Raw genomic sequence first — 14,380 nt, 5'->3', positions numbered from 1 at the left:
AGGAATGTGTTTGACAAAAATAAAGGCTGGATTAATCAGTGCATTCATTTACTTTGACCCAGTGCCTGTGTTCTTCACCTCCATGTGTTGCTTTGTTTTACGTCTGGTAAGAACAACACTTCATGAACAGGTCAAAATTACAAGGAAGGACCATTTTGGAATCTGGGAGTTTCCTCCACCACATGAAAACACTCAGCCAGCATGCCAGAGATGTACATCACACAAGCACAAAGGAAAATATGGCATTGCAAAGGGTGTGGGAGGAAGAAACAAAGGAGACACAGCAGTCATGTCAAGAAAAAAAAGAAAAAGCTGTTTCCTTGAAAGATGACTATGACTTATTTCAAACATAAATCAGTATAGCTCCGAAAGATTTTTACACACAGTATCTTGATGAGCGACATTGGTGTGGACCATTGACCAACAGAAGCAGCTCACTGGTACTCCAGTGTTATTCATACTGCTTTAAGGTTCTGGGCACCTGATCCTCAATGGGCGAGTGGCAGACACACTATCTGATTTTAACCGCAGAAACCTCTGTCACAGAAACCTAAAAGGGCAATGGAAAGGGCTATGAAATCAAAGTGCGCTCAGGACTTTGATGTGGGCAGGGTTGCCTGGTGCCTGCAAGTGCCACCTTCCTCATACATCTCCCCACCTGTGACTGTCAGTGGCCACTGATCCTTATCTATCCAGGTTATTCACCAACAGATGCAAGGCAGTTAGGTCCAACTTAAAATGTGTAAATCTGTATTCACATATGCTGTGCCTGACCCCCACCCCAAAATCACCTAAAGATAAATAATTCATGGAGAAGTTTGAATGTTTGTACCTCCCTCATCCTCATATAGTCAACTCAAGCGATAAATTTGCCTGATATTTTATTTGCATTCAGAATAGGAAGCCTTGCCTTCAAGTGTCAGCCCAATGAGACCATTGGCTGACTGGTTTCCAGATTTGTATGACATAAATATAATGCGTTAGTGGCATAGTCATGTCTGACTCTTTGCAACCTCATGGGCTGTAGCCTGCCAGGCTCCTCTATCTGGGGAATTCTCCAGGCAAGAATACTGCAGTGGGTTGCCATTCCTTTTCCCAGGGTATCTTCCCAACCAGGTATCAAACCCAGGTCTCCTTCATTGCAGGCAGATTCTTTATCATCTGACCCACCAGGGAAGTCTATTTAATATAGTACCCTATTACACACACACACACACACATAGTATATTTGTACATGATACCCTAATCCAACTGCCTGGTATCCGGCTGATGCTACTACGGCACTTTGAGGGGTATTCTTCCTGCTGAAAAGTAAAATAAAATTCAGAAAATATTTATTTCTGTCACACAAACTAGAAGGAAGCAAAAACTCAAAGGACCGACATTGTAATTCAACCCAAAATCTGCTGATATTAATCTTACTAAGATCAGAGCATCAGTCAAAGTCAACGTCGATTACAGCAATATTTTTTCTGAGATTATAAACAAAACTACTTTATTACTATTCTATAACAATTCCTCATGGATATGAGTCAGATTGAGTTTGTCTGATGACTTATGTACAGTCTTATGGTGTAGAAAAGGAGTAAGCAGAGATGGTTAAAACTAAAAAGAGAGAGTGAACCTCTCTTTTCAGGTTTAGGTCATTTAGAAACAGAGTAGCCAGGCTGAGCCTGGATGATGAGTCACCTCTCTCTTCAGGATGTTCTCCCCACAATTTTCTGTAATTAAATTGCCTTCTCTGTATATACAATCTCATTATCTCTTACTTAGTGCAGATTCAGTTCAGTTCAGTTCAGTCGCTCAGTCGTGTCCGACTCTTTGCAACCCCATGAATCACAGCACGCCAGGCCTCCCTGTCCATCACCAACTCCCGGAGTTCACTCAAACTCATGTCCATCGAGTCGGTGATGCCATCCAGCCATCTCATTCTCTGTCGTCCCAGTCTCCTCCCACCCCCAATCCCTCCCAGCATCAGACTCTTTTCCATTGAGTCAACTCGTCGCATGAGGTGGCCAGAGTATTGGAGTTTCAGCTTTAGCATCGGTCCTTCCAATGAACACCCAGGATTGATCTCCTTCAGAATGGACTGGTTTAGGACTTTTTTTTTTAATAGGAAAGATACCATATTTTCAGAACTCCAAATCAAAACATACAATCTAAAGAAGGATTTCAGTCTAAGGATTTTATGAATTCATGTAGAAAGTTGGACCAAACTAAAGAAATTAAGTTACATTTGCTATATATTTAATAATTCTTCTCTACTGGAAAGGATAAAAATTTTCAAAAAGAGTCTGCCAAGTTGACTTAGCTAAGAGTCGTAGTTATAGACAAATGAGTATGGAATTTGGAATGAAACTTATTTAGGTTCAAATCTAACAGTTACTAGCTGTGATCATGAGCAATATCATAAGTCACCCCAAGCCTTGGTGTCCTCATCTGTAGAATAAGAGTAATAGATCTCTGGGTTGGGAAGATCCCCTGGAGGAGGCATTGGCATCCCACTCCAGTATTCTTGCCTGAAAAATTCCATAGACAGAGGAGCCTGGCAGATTACAGTAGATGGGGTCTCAAAGAATTGGACATGACTGAGTGACTGAGCATGAACTGGATCATTGTGAACATTAAGGGCATAATATATATAAGCAGAGCTTCCAGCCCAGTGACTGGTATATGCTGCTGCTGCTAAGTTGCTTCAATTGTGTCCGACTCTGTGAGACCCCATAGATGGCAGCCCACCAGGCTCCCCATCCCTGGGATTCTCCAGGCAAGAACACCAGAGTGGGTTGCCATTTCCTTCTCCAGTGCACGAAAGTGAAAAGTGAAAGTGAAATTGCTCAGTCGTGTCCAACTCTTCACAACCCTGTGGACTGCAACCAAGCAGGTTCCTCTGTCCATGGGATTTTCCAGGCAAGAGCACTGGAGTGGGGTGCCATTGCCTTCTCTGGTCTGGTATATGAGGGCTCAACAAATATCTCTTCAATTCTCTTGCTTCTTTCTACTTTTTCTCTCTCCCACTTACATAAAGCCATTAGTCCTTTGACAAATTCTCACAAAGCAACAGTTAAGAGGATGCATATTGCCTTCAGGAAACCAATCTGACTCAAAGGTCTCCTAACTTCCAGGCAATATTAGGGGCTATAATACTCCAGTCCATTGTGAAACTTGCCTTGATGACAGCATTCCAAGGTAAATTTCTCTTCTGCTGCTGACCCACAGCAACTAAACCTTATACCTGAGAACATAGAACTTTATTCTACACTCACATGCATTTGGGTTGACCATTCCTGGCTTCCAAATAAAACTGAAACTTCTTCATATCAAAGTATAATTTTTTTTTGTTTCAGCCTTGAGAATGAATGTATATTCATGGATTAATCTACCTCAGAAGAACTATATTTAGTTCTGGACTAAACAATCATTTCAAGAAACCCAACATTAAGAATATAATGCATTTTCACAAACCCTGAAAACTAACAAATTCCATTAGTGATCTTAACAACTAAATACATTCTTTAATTAAGTATAGTTCAAATTTTTGAAGTCTTGTGTTAAAACAAATTCCTGAAAAGCCTCTCTGAGAATATATTTCAAAAGTATGAAGTGTTAATTTTCAAAGGATTGATAAAATTAAATATTTTTAACATAGTACAGATTTTAAGAATCATGTAGTATAGTGTATTCTTTCTCTAATTTTTCTAGTGCAGAAACATTGTGTTTCTAGCCAAAAGAGCTTGAAAATGAAAAGAATTGAGTAATATTAAAACAATTCTAGACTTTCTATAACTTAAAGGTTTATACTGTCATAGAGCAAGTTGTGTAATTTTGCAAGATGGGTCTGGTTTTCTTTTCCCTCTGTGGAATGGAAGGGACAACTTCCCTATGGAAAAGTAGTATAGGAAATCAAAAACAGAAGTTTGTTTGTGAGGGCTGTGGTTGGAAAACTGGTCACTCTTCACTTTTTGAGGTTTTTGAAAAGTCCCTTCTCTACTTATTTCCACAAAGAATGAAAAATAGGTATCATGTGAAGTGGGATGTACACAATCATATTATATTTTTCCAGCTGGCAAACATTCATCTGATTGACCATCACTGACGACTGCAGTGCAATGTATGCATATATATAAGTATATATACATCCCTGTATATACACATGCATCTTTGATTCATATTATGTATGTACAGTTCAATGGCATTTTTCTTTTAAACACACTCTAATATGTTGTTCACTTATTTCTTAATAGCTTACATATACATAATTTTCCAGTTTCCTTAGTGCTATCATTGCCTAACAATGTACAGGAAAAAACATGTAGCAGGATTTGCTTCTGAAGCCATACGAGTAAAACTGGGTATTTTTAATTGATTCAAATGGTACTGAGAAGTAACCCAGATTGGAACTGACTCCAGGGAGCATCTGGAGAGCCAGTCATAGGCAGATGGGCAGATAGATGGCCCTTAGGGATTCCGTGATTAATTAGAATCTTCCCCAACTATTGACATTATGGGAAAGGGGTTTAAGTCAACCAAATTGTGTGACAACAGGTACCATGTGCAACCAACCTAATGAGAACAGCTACGTTTGAAGATCCTTGTGGAGTTTCCACACCCACTGTCTGGGAATCAGCATCCCCAGGGCTCCCTTCTTGACACTTGTCAGAGCTTCAGGGGAAAACTTGCCACCCTCACACAAAAGGACTATTGAGGGGGCTGTGAGTCAACTGGAAAACATACATGGCATTTTCTCAACTTGTTTCTTTCCACTCCTGCAAAATAGCATGTCTTTTAATTTGAATTTCCACTCAACAAAAGAAGGGCACCACTTTGACAAGCATTTACAAGTGGGCCTTAAGGCAGGGCAGAGTCTAGTTCATTAGGAACTAAATTTCTAGTAAACACCTTGGTGGACAGATCTGGTTCATAAATATCAGGCCCAGTTATTTTGTGCCTATTTTATACCTGACTGAACTTTTGAGCCCCTTGAAACCATGAGGGGAATGGAGGATTCATTAGGTACCCCGCTTAATCTACAGTGAAGGTCTCCCCGACCACTCCTCCAGGCATGTGAGGAGGGTTGCTCAATAGAAACCAATTCTAAACTGAATGTCACCTGTATTTGTATCTTCTTAAGTCAATGCAGTTGATTCAAAGAGTTACGTGTAAACAATAGCAGACAAAAATTTCCCCCTGGCAGATTGCAAAGGGAATTTCTGTTTCTAGTTTATTCTTTTATTGAGTTCTGTGTAAAGTACATGAAGGGATTCTAAAACCCTTTTCTGTCCTCTCTCTCTCCAACTAATGCTGTTTTCCAGTCTCTGAGCTGCCAATGTACCATGAGAAATCCACTCATTGACATGACAGAAAAGGCAGTTTTGTACAGCAGAAATGGTATGGTCTATTGCAATAAATTACAGGTTTCCTTTTCATGTTCAGCACAAGTGGCGGCCCTCATGCAATTAGCTACAGCTGGTTAAAGAAAGAAACCATGCATCTGTGGATAGATCAGACAGAGAACCAACTCTTAATTTCTGGAATATATCACCATAGGAACAGAGAAGAGACCTGATTTTTGTTCCTGAGCACAAGCCATTTTTAAAACTTGTATTTCCCCTCTGAATCATCAAGATAGTGTAGCATTTGGGGAAACAAACCTATGATCACGTTTTTCCTTTAAGGTCACTGGTTATGACAAATAGCTGAGTGTCTTCCACTTGGTTCTTGTCTTCAGCCTAGCAAAAACTTTTCCTTGGATATCTCAGCCTCATGCTCACTCAATTATACAATTGCCACTGTGTGTACTATTCTCAACTGGAAGTTTGTATTGGTATGCTAGAGTCCTTCTAGAATGATAATCTGATGTGTTTCATGTCTTTTTATTATTGTTGAATGCTCATTTTGCATGATTTAAATTGTAGTTTATTTCAGAAAAACTGAACATTTAGAAACTCTTAAGAACAATTTTAATTGCACACGCATGGGGCACTGGATCATACATGTATTAATAATGTATTCATGACACTCTGTTATGTAGAAGATGTGAAAATACTTCAGTGCATGTATCAAGCGCGTAGTTTGTCTTCCAAGAGACAGCTTAAGAAAATACTGGTTATTATCAGTTTGAGGAAGGCATCCATATGTCTGTATAATGCATGGACATTCCAACTATCCACTTCTTAATCATCCATGTGAAACTTTAGCTCTATTTCTTTCTGCAAATAAAGTCAACATAGGAAGTCTGGGACTTATCTCCCAGGCCTATGATTTTCAGATAATGAAAATTTTAAATCATTTTAATATCTGAAAATAACTGTTCTTACCAATCCTGGTTGAGAATAAACTTACTTTATAAATGAAAGAAGGCAAAAAAAAAAATTAAGATAACTCTTAAGATTAAAATTGTTCATAGTTATCTCCTGGAACTGTTGGGAGCCCCTATAAAATTAACAATTAATTCAGATACATTCAAATTATGAATGTAAAAAGAGACTTTGCCTGCCGAGGTGTTTTTAATGTAGAAAATAGAAATCATAATGAAAGTCATCTGTAATTACTGATTCTATACCCTACCCACCCATACCTCCAGCAAAAATACTGTTTATTTTGTAGAAAAGCAGTAGAGCTAGGGAAAGGGAAAAATAACTTGACAGTCCAGCTGAAGATCACAGGCATTTGTGGAGATGTCTCCAGAGCATTTGCCTGAAGATTTATTCTGAAAACTGTACTTAAAAGTTAAAAGCTGTTTGCCAGTTTCCCTCCCTCGTGTCGCAACTGACCTTACTGTGCCATCAAAACAAAGACAACAATGATTCCCGCATTTTTGTTTCATTTGGTTTAAGAGAGACATACACAGAGTGAACACCCTTTAAACAGAAAAATCAGTATTACATGTTTGGAAGGAAGGAAAAGAACCAGAGTATGTGCCCAGACAACAAATTTCTATCATCTAAAAACCTGTAATTTACTCGAAAATGTATAGTTTCCTTGTACTGGACTTCCAGACTCCTTGTGTAATGAGCAACCTACACACTGTGTTGTGAACAGAAACAGATTGGGAGGAGGGGAATTATGAGATCTGAAGGCAAACATTTGCAAAATTGTGAGAATAAGCAATATTTTTTGAACCTTTTCTCTCCAGAGAGACAAATATTGCTCTTGAAAAAACAGCAGGCTACATAGACCCCTGAGGGCCAAAAATTATACTCAACTGGTATCTATTTAGTAAAAACCATCTTCCAATAAAAGCAAACTCAGCACAGAGTGAAAATAAGAAACAAATCAAACGTAAACCAGTATAAAGACCTGGGAATCACGGCTATTGAACTTTTAGAGGAAATAATCAATTCATTACATCTGGAAATATTTCAAGCTGAGGGCGACCAAACACTAAAATCTAAATTTGTATTAATGCCTGAAAAATAGCACTGGTAAGATAAAAGATCATTCTCTTTATGAGTCTAAAAAATAATATTCTCTGCTGTCCATTTATTGAGCATTATTTAGTCAATGAAAGGTGACAAAATTATGAAATTGCTAAGTAAATGTTTCTGATGGTTACAAAGAAAGGAAACCTCCTGAATGGATATCTTTCATTTATCCCTGGAGAAAAAACACAGAGCTTCTTGGTGATATCATTCTAATTATTTCAAAAGTATTTCGATAATATCAATACTTGAAATGGAGTAAAAAATACAGAATAAAAGGTTACCAAACCCTTAAAACCAGAATTTCAAACCGTTCCTCAATAGATGATACAAACTGATAGTTCTGATGAGATGATTATTTCTTTTTAAAGTACCCCTAAGGAGGATATTGAGCTGCAAGTGAGGGTCAAAAAGTTCCTACTTTATCAAAGTTCCACTACTAGTCTTTCATGCATGAGCATTAAATTTGTTTATGAAACAAAATATATTGAGGGCTTGCTTTTGCTGGGGACTCCTCTGGGCTACATTAGGAAATAAGGCTGACAAGTACACTTGCTTTCCTATTTATAATTCAACTGGGCAGCTAGAAGATAAGAAATGCTGCTGTTGATAAGTCACTTCAGTCGTGTCCAACTCTGTGCTACCCCATGGATGGCAGCCCACCAGGCTCCTCCATCCATGGGATTTTCCAGGCAAGAGTACTGGAATGGGGTGCCATTGCCTTCTCCCAGAAGATAAGCAATAAGCAAAAGCAAAGCACAGAGTATGTGAGCCTGTGACAAGGATCATGAAAAGGAAAATGTTAAGTAGAATAAATGGGATCAGGAGTATATTGGGAGTACATTTAAATAGGATGATCAGAAAAAAACTCACTGAAAGAGTGACATCTGAGTCCAGAGCTAAAGGAGGTGAAGCAGTTAGACATGTGGATAAGCCAGCTTCTCAACCTCAGTCCTGTTGATACTATGGGCTAGATAATTCTTTGTGGTAGGGGCTGCCCAGTGCATTACAGGATGGTCAGCAGCCTCCCTGGCTTGTGCCCACTAGATGCAAGTAATAAACACCCCTAGTCCTGGTCATAACAACCAAAAATGTCAAAATGCAACAATCAAAATTATCAAAAATGTCCCAGTTGTAACAACCAAAATAGTCAAAAGACCCCTCAGTTCAGTTTAATTCAGTCGCTCAGTCGTGTCCGACTCTTTGAGACCCCATGAATCACAGCACGCCAGGCCTCCCTGTCCATCACCAACTCCCGGAGTTCACTCAAACTCATGTCCATTGAGTCAGTGATGCCATCCAGCCATCTCATTCTCTGTCGTCCCTGTCTCCTCCCGCCCCCAATCCCTCCTAGGATCAGACTCTTTTCCAGTGAGTCAACTCGTCACATGAGGTGGCCAAAGTATTGGAGTTTCAGCTTTAGCATCAGTCCTTCCAATGAACACCCACGATTGATCTCCTTTAGAATGGACTGGTTGGATCTCCTTGCAGTCCAAGGGACTCTCAAGAGTCTTCTCCAGCACCACAGTTCAAAAGCATCAATTCTTCGGCGGTCAGCTTTCTTCACAGTCCAACTCTCACATCCATACATGACAACGGGAAAAACCATAGCCTTGACTAGACAGACCGTGGTTGGCAAACCCCTAGTGGGGGAAAAAAAAATCACCATTGAAGGTCACTGGTCTGGCAGAAGCATGACAGACAAAACAAAATCAAGATGTGGCCGTAGAGATATGGCTAGATATGGAGAAAGAGGGAGTTAGGGCTGAGGCCAGAAAGGTGACAGGAATGATCCTTTAGGGCTCTCATGACCTGTCTGGATTCTTTGTTTTGTACCCTGGATGAAACAGAAAGCCACAGGAGAGTTGTAAAAACACCACTCTGACTGCTGGTGTGGAGAATACACTAGAGCGACTGAGTAGGCCAGGGCAGAAGTTGGGTGATCAGTGAGGAGGCTGCTACTATCTGAGCAAGGGATGATGACAGCACCTACCAAGATGATCAGGATGAGAGTAGGTACAGGATCTCTTTTTAGCAGACTGAATGAAATTTCCTATCAGATGAATGAAGGGCTTGAGGAAAAGGAACTAAAGATCCCTAAGCAACTGGAAGGATGGAGGTGCCATCTGTTGAGATGGGGCTTGCAGTAGAGAGCACATGATTGAGATGTGCTCAATCAGATCAGAGAACACATTTAAAATCATTCTTTGGCAAGTAAGAAACAGGAGAAATTTTATTTTTGCATATGCCATGATGTTTAAATCAAAGTGGTGGCAAATTTCCACGTGCGAATGCAATATTGGATAGGAAGAGAGATGAAAAGCTTTATCTTAATGCAGAATCTGTTTAAATGCTTCTCTTTGGTACAGAAGGATTTTTTGTATGGGTGCATTTTCTAATACAAGAATCTCAATGTAGACATGCAGCATATATGCCTGTCCTATGAACATAAAGCAGTGTTTCTCTAGTTGAGTACATTCAAGAGATATCTCAAAAATGATAGAAGGTATTTTAATTTTTTCCCTAAAGAGAATCTATAGTTGTTCTAAAATAAAGAATTAATACTCTCAAATTTACTTGTGGAGATCCAGAGTACTAGAACTGTGTTCCTTCAGGGCTCCATTCTTATTTCTGTCATGGCAGTGACCAGGTTGGACTGCCAGCTTGTGCAGTCCTGTGTGTCACCACCACTGGACTTTGAGTTGTTCAAGGTCACAAGCTGGAGTTCCTTTACCTCAGAGGCTCAATGCCTCTCACCCATACACACTCAATAAATATCAACTGTATGAACGAGTGAATGAAAGTATAATGATTAGGAACCCAGATCTTGCGGTGTACATTTACAGTACAGCCTTAGACATACAAACCAATCTCACAAAGGTGGAAACCATGACTCCACTTTCTCTCCTCTCCTTTTTTTCCCCTCTCCCCTCTGCCACTCCTCCTGCCTGCTGTGAAAGACAATAGTAGACCTGGGAATCAGTCAGACTTGAGTTGAAATCTCAACTCTCCCACTGACCACTTATGTGAATCTGGGCAAATCACCACGTGATGAGACAGATAACTTGGTAGACACACTAGTTCCCAGGTAGTCTTGTAGCAAAGAACAGCTGTGTGTCCAGAATTTAACAATCAGAAAGATCCTAAAATCCAAAAGTAGTTCTCTGAATTTCCACACAGGTAGTTAGCTTCAGTGACACAATCTAGGAGGCAGCAGATTCTCTAAGTGTCTTAATCTTGCTCTGCGATTGGCACACTGTTTAGGCCATTAGGACATAGGGAATAGGACAGGCTGGTCCTTGCCTTCATGGAACTTTCTGCCCATTGGAGAAGGCAGACTTTAAACAAATAATTACACAGATTTATTTGATGCTGTGGTAAGTGTTGGGAAGGAAAGTAATGACATAGTGTACCAGAAGAATCCAGCCAAATTTTGGGGAAGGATGGGGTCGGCGGGTGTGGACGCTTTTCTATGGAAGTCACATTGAAGCTGAAAACTGAATCATGAATTGGAGTTAAAAGCTGGTGTGTAGAGTTGGAGAGGGATTAGTTGGAGAACAGGAAGTTGGGGAAAGAGAACGGGGAAGAAAAGCGCTCCAAACTTCAGGCATTTAAAGATATCCAACAAGGATCTGGGCTTCTGCCTTTGCCCATCAATTAAACAAATATAATCCCCAGAGTAGGGACTCAGTTTATGTTTGATGGGTGAATGAACTCTGGAAACCCCTTATTATTCTGGTAGCTACATTCACAGATTTTATATACACACTCTCACCCATTCCCTAAAATGCCAAAGTGACCACCTGGCAAGCCCAAAGTTCCCAAGGAGCTCAGGCTTCTAGTTTTCCAGTATTCAAATAGCCACTTTGTCTTTCATCTAAGGCCCTTCTGAATCACTCTTCAAACCACAAGGCAGTTGACAGCATTTGTGCTGTGAGTAAGGTTCCATCTTTCACCGGCAGTTGGCCCTAGCTCATCAATATTTTCTAGTGTATGTTGTATCTATACAATTAGTGAGTCACCCATTCTTTGGGTGGCATGACTACCATTATCCTTTATGAAATTATAGCTAGCGTCTGCTCTTGTTTGACTAGAGGTCTTTTTCAAAGCCTTACATTTTTCTCTTTAGTTCAGAGGAAACTAAAGGAAAGGAGTCACTTCCTTTCTATTTAATGAATCATTAGAGATAAGTGGACTCAACCAAATGAGGAAAATAAAACCTGAAGACCTGTTCCTGCAGTCACATCTTCATTCCCTGGTCCTTTCCCAAGAACCCCTGTGGTTCAAGTATTTATGTTAACTCTATCATACAACGTGATCTTTACTGCAATTTGGCATATAAAGTTTCCGCTCAGGGGCAAGTTTACTTCCTTCCTGAACTATGTTTGCAAACTGGTCCTTTTTGAAAACTAGTCAAATATTTTGAAAAGGGAGACAAAACTGGCAGCTTGAATCCTAATCCATTCTTCTATTGTAGTCACTTTGATACCGCTAAGAAAAGAACAAAAAGTCTGGTGAAGAATTTGCCCTGCTTCATTAAGTTTCTCTCATCACCAATGATAGATAAGACCTATTTTAAGATCTGCAGTTTTTGACCATTTTTGTATTAACTGTGCTATCTTTCATATTTTTTCCTGTTATTCCTGGCTATAAATATGCAATACTCTCATTATAAAAAGCATTTAGTTATGATAGAAGTTTCCGTCAACACCTCTGTAATTTTGAAATGAAATTGCCAAGATATTTAAAGGTTTATGAATTGTTTGAATGCTTACAAGTTCCACACATTCTATTCATGTCATCAGAAAGACTTCAAATACCCCACTAATCATGCACATCCACAAGCTGTCAGCTTTTCTACATTTCTTTCGAACATTTTTAAAATCTAGTTTAATTAGTCCAGGTTCTGGAGGCAGGGAGGGGGGAGAATTTTACATTACAGCTAAATTAAATAGCAGACTGGAAAATATTTAGCATATTGTTCCTTCAATCCATGAGGACTGAATATGAACAGTGCACATGCCTCTCTGGAGGGAGACAAAAAATAAATGCATTGCTACTTTGAGGAGCTACGATCTCAATAAAGAGACATGATGCACAAAAATGGTTTATAGGATTATGTGAAGAGGCAGAGATTTCTCTCTGGGTTTTGACCATCTTCACACATAAGCTGCACTGAGGTTGATGCCCTAATGCCAGCTTCTTAACCAATCCTATTGGTATTATACTTGTCAGCACTGAGGAACATTCAACACTTCTTTATCTTGCAGGTTTGAACATCTCTGGCCATAAGATGCTGCTATGATCAGCAGATTCCAGCCACTCCTCCCACCTCCTCCTTCTCAATAAGTAACTTTTATAGAACACGGCAAAGAGCAGTAATAGAGGCAATGCAGACTCAAAGGGGTTGAAGGAGGACATGAAGAGCCCCAGGTCAGTCATCTAAAGGTGTTTCATGTCAGTGACTCTGCTCAGGTACAGGAAGCACAAGCCAGCATCTGAAATGTTGTGAAATCCTCTGGGGAAGCATCAATATGGTATGGCCTGACCCTCAACTTTAAAAAGGCCCTTTCTACTTTCAAATTCTGTGCTTCTGAGGTCACATCTCAACATGCTCTGAAAATCTATACATAACAAAATTTTCACCCAGCTTAGAAACTCATTCCTGACAATAAAATTCTTCTAACATATAATAGTGGGCTTCCCTTGTGGCTCAGTGGTAAAGAACCCACCTGCAATGCAGAAGACATGAGTTTGATCCCTGAGTCAGGAAGATCTCCTGGAGAAGGAAGTGGCAATCCACTCCGGTATTCTTCCCTGGGAAAGACCATGGACAGAGGAGCTTGGAGGGCTACAGTCCAAGGGGTCACTAAAGAGCTGGACATGACTTAGCGACTAAATAACATCATATAAAGCAACAACTTCATCTAGAGATAGAATTACAAAGTTGCTGAAAAAATAAATAAAGGAACAAAGATGACCTGAGGAAATCAGTAGAAAATAGTGTTCATTATAGTATGTTTTTCAAACTGCAGGTTGAGATCCTTTAGTGGGGTTGGGGCAGGGAGGTGAAATCAATTTGGTGAAACCAAAAACAGGCACATATTGAAGATATGGTGGATTTGGTTTCAGATCACTGCAATAAAGTGAATATCACAATGAAATGAGTCACACATTTCTTTTTGGTTTCCGAATGCATAGGAAGAGTCAGACACGACCGAGACTAAACTGACTGACTGACTGACTGACTCCTTGGAAGGAAAGTTATGACCAACCTAGATAGCATATTAAAAAGCAGAGACATTACTTTGCCAACCAAGGTCCGTCTAGTCAAGGCTATGGTTTTTCCCGTGGTCATGTATGGATGTGAGAGTTGGACAGTGAAGAAGGCTGATCGCTGAAGAATTGATGCTTTTGAACTGTGGTGCTAGAGAAGACTCTTGAGAGTCCCTTGGACTGCAAGGAGATCCAACCAGTCCATTCTAAAGGAGATCAATCCTGGGTGTTCATTGGAAGGACTGATGCTGAAGCTGAAACTCCAATACTTTGGCTACCTCATGCGACAAGTTGACTCACTGGAAAAGACTCTGATCCTAGGAGGGATTGGGGGCGGGAGGAAACAGGGACGACAGAGAATGAGATGGCTGGATGGCATCACCGACTCTGTGGACATGAGTTTGAGTGAACTCCGGGAGTTGGTGATGGACAGGGAGGCCTGGCGTGCTGTGATTCATGGGGTCTCAAAGAGTCGGACACGACTGAGCGACTGAGCTGAACTGAACTGAACTGAATGCATAGGAAAGTTACATTTATACTATACTATAGTCTATTATGTGTGAAATGACATTATGTCTGAAAAATGTACATAATTTAAAAAATACTTTGCTGCTAAAAACTACTCACCATCATCTGAACATTGAGTGAACCACAATTTTTATGCTGGCTAATGACCTTGCCTA

The sequence above is a fragment of the Moschus berezovskii genome, chromosome 10 (assembly GCF_049115385.1).
Source record: "Moschus berezovskii isolate FMDL1 chromosome 10, NW_MosBer_1.0, whole genome shotgun sequence".
NCBI classification, from domain to species: domain Eukaryota; kingdom Metazoa; phylum Chordata; class Mammalia; order Artiodactyla; family Moschidae; genus Moschus; species Moschus berezovskii.
The sequence above is the reverse complement of the archived record's forward strand: the minus strand, read 5'-3'. Positions refer to the sequence as shown.